Genomic DNA, 3,819 nt, shown 5'->3' on the forward strand with positions numbered 1-3,819 from the left:
ATAGGAAATCCATCCCCGATGAAAGCCACAACACTAAGAAAAAAATAAAATATCCACTTTGAAGACTGAAAACAATTAAATACACTTATCGATAATCCATTAACAATAATAATAAATTCTCCACCAACACTCTTAAAATGAAATTTATACCACCAAAGCTTAAAGAAGCCCAAGTTAACTCCGAGTTGTATGAAGAATCACCCTTTCCTGTACCTACACTATATAATCAGATCAACTTGGTCTACCGTGCATGGAAGGATGATGTTGACCCTCGAAATCCGGATTTGGGAATGCGACAGTGGGCTGACGTCACCCAAAAATTTCAACCAAAAGCCTAATGTTAACTACAAAAAATTAAAAATCGCACCAGTACAAACAAGCTAATAGCTTGGAACCAATCATATATTTTACTGCATAAGCAGTGACATAATAATAATAATAACATCAACCTTATATACGTTTAAGGAAAAAAGCAATATGTTAAATATAGGAAGTGAGGTTAGGTGTGTAACCTTCCACCACCCTAGTTTTTCATGAGTGACAGATTTCTTTTGGATTATGTTGATTGTGTCCTATGCACAAATGTCATGCTCCTATCATTTGGTACAGAATTTTAAATTTTGTTCCATAATTGTTAGAGATTTTATATATGAATTATATAAAAAAAATGTAATATTAAAATGTTAAAATATTTTACATTTTGTTTCATAAATGCTAGAAATTATATATATATATATATATATATATATATATATATATATATATTATTAAAAGTATAATATTAAAATGTTTGGATTTTTTAACAGTTTTAATGGTTTTTGAAGATATAGTAATAATAATAATAATTAATATAATTACCTAGATATTAATAGCAATAATCACATTAATACTATTAATATGTTAGTATAAGTTTCATATATATAGTTGTGTATTTAATTTAAGTAAAAAATAATATATTAATTGTAGGGTGAGAGGTGATAGTTAATTATTGTCCATTCAAGCATACTATAGTATGATTATATTTATTCATAATTAATCTTTTTGTAAATTAATACAATTTTATAATAATCATTCTCTCATTTTTAATATAATTGTACAAATTAAAAATGTTGATAGACATAATTTCTTAAAGGAAATTTTTAGTGATAATTTTTTTTAAGTCGATAGATATGTTTACTTGGACCATTTCCCGATTTGTGTGTGTCATCCTTATGCAGGGGTTATGCTAATCTTCTCTATATCGCTCCAATTGTATCGGAAAGAAATTTGATACTTGTTATTGATAGTTCACTTAATTAAACTACCTATATAAGTGAGTGTTTAGTAGACGATAACAATTAAAGGGACTCTCAATTGCAGAATGGATTCACAAGTTTTGGGAAAGTGTTGTAACCAATACAAGAATGAATGCTTATATTCTGCGAGTGAAAGATGAAACAGAATTTTGTTGATGAATCCATAAATTTATAAATGGAAAATGAACCATAAATTGGTTAGGATGAACCATCTCTTTGGTCGCGATAAGCATGTCCATATCCTTTTCAGAGGAGGTAAATGAAACTATGAAGGAGATTATGAAGAAAATAGAACTTGTGGTTGAGGTGGAGCAATTGCATTGGTATATTCCCTGAGATTTAGATTTCAATGTGAATCAAGTACCCTCCTCAACAAATGATATAGAGGGGTTTCACAGCTACAAATAACTAGAGGAGGCCTTTAATTTTTTTCGTGGCTACAGGTTCAATTGTTTACATCCTTAAATGGGAATATTGCTACTATGCTACGAATCATGTCATCCATTCCCTTTAAGGGAGGGTTCTTTGGGAAGTTTTCGCCATTTATTCCCATATAATGAATGATTGCCACTTATTAAAGAAATATGTCAGTGGTATAAGAAAAGGATAAGGAAATATTTATTTACCTCAAGAGTTATATAACATGGGGTCTTTCATGTGATAAAGAAGGGTGGAGCATATGGGAAAAAGTTATTGTAGATAAATCTTGTAGATTCACTAGCTCATTCAATGTACTAAAGCACAAGACAAGAATCTACTTCTACTTTCAACCAGCGAAAGCCAGTAGTTCAATGAAAACAATATGAATAAGAAGAAGATAAATAAATGACACATAACACAAGATGTATATGGGGAAAGCCACTACTCAAAACCTTGCTATATGTATTGCATATATCACAAATATGAGTGAAGATACAAAGTTTGTTCTCACTAGAACAATTTTGCACAAGTATGCTCAACTCTCTCAGCATACAAGCAAGCTCTTCGCCAACACCTACCCAATTTTGTAGCTCTTAAAACCCCTATTTCCTTGCACAAATCCCAAGATGAATAACCCCCATTTAAAGGGAATTCATGCTTCCAAATCTACACAATCCAAACATAGGTCCTTCTTTGATTGCATGCATGATCTATACAACTCAGTAAATCATACAACTGATAGTACATTTTCCATGCACTCTAGTCTTTCTTTGAACTCACATGCATGAGTTTATCATGAGAGAATCTTTAGTTAACTAGAGTTACACTTGTGGATGAACCAGTGCACCAACTCACTATTAGTTCTCTATTAGTTCCAAAAATAGTTAGAACTGATTTAACTGACCATAACTCAGTAAACTGAGTTAATCTAATTACAACTCAAATTTAAGCTCATATTGGACTCCTAAAAGTTAAGGAGAACGTATACATGACTATAGAAAGACTTCCAACTCAAAATTCCTAAGCTAATTAAGTTAATTAAACTTAGTTAACTATTTACAAGTTGCTATGAGAATACAATTCGATTTTAATTCACAGTTTAATTCAAGGACGAATTAAACTGGAATTTTTTGTGGCCATTTCTTAACACTCCCTCTCAACAAGAAAGGGATTATCTGCTACTCTGATCCTATCTCTATGAAACTTGAATTTACATCTTGACAATGCCTTTGTCACAATGTCAGCATCTTCCTCCTCCATGCGAATATACTCTAACAACATGATCTGCCTCAACACACAATCTATGATATGATGATATCGGATATCAATGTGCCTGGACCTATCATGAAAAATTGGATTTTCAAAGAGGCCGATACAACTTTGATTATCATAGTAAATCACAATCGGATCCATCTACTGACCAAACTAATCAACCATGATCTTCCTCATTCAGATGGCCTCACATGCTTCCTGACTCGTAGCCATGTACTCTTCCTCTACCGAACTAAGTGCAATCTATCTATCTTTCCTGCTGGACCAAGAAATTACCACTGACCCAATACTAAAAATCCCTCCTTATGTTATTTTCTGGTCAGATGGACTCCTTCGCAATCTACATCAATGAAGCCTTAAAGCTTTACTCCCTATTTCCATCTATACCATAATCCGTACTGAGAAGTGCCCCTGAGGTATCTCAACACATGATTTTCCTCTTTCCAATACAACTTGGTAGGCCTAACCATCACTTGACTAAGTTGGTTAACTGCATAGTACATATCCAATCGTGTGTTCATCAAGTACATAAGTAAACCCACAAGTTACCTGTAAATAGTAGCTTCCACTACTTCCCCTTAAGTAGCATCCTCCTTCCTCCAGTTACCTGCTAGAGGAGTCTCCATGGGTTTGCTACTCTCCATGTGAAATATCATGAGTATCTCATTGTCACACTGCTTCCCCTTAAGTAGCATCCTCCTTCCTCCAGTTACCTGCTAGAGGCGTCTCCATGGGTTTGCTACTCTCCATGCGAAATATCATGAGTATGTCATTGACATACTTTCCATGAGACACAAAAAACTCTCCATCTCCCTGCCATACCTCCATGCCA

General features: G+C 33.3%; 1 non-coding gene across 1 annotated transcript; it reads right to left on the minus strand.

Annotated features, from left to right (window-relative positions):
* Window positions 1-1,171: 1,171 nt before the first annotated feature.
* LOC149183181 (U6 spliceosomal RNA) lies at window positions 1,172-1,277 on the minus strand. The gene has a single exon (XR_016257892.1). It is a non-coding gene; the product is annotated as a U6 spliceosomal RNA (small nuclear RNA).
* Between the last annotated feature and the right edge of the window lie 2,542 nt (window positions 1,278-3,819).

This window comes from Pinus tabuliformis, chromosome 3_2 (assembly GCF_031772625.1).
Source record: "Pinus tabuliformis cultivar Carrire ecotype Pingquan chromosome 3_2, CPIR1, whole genome shotgun sequence".
NCBI lineage: Eukaryota > Viridiplantae > Streptophyta > Pinopsida > Pinales > Pinaceae > Pinus > Pinus tabuliformis.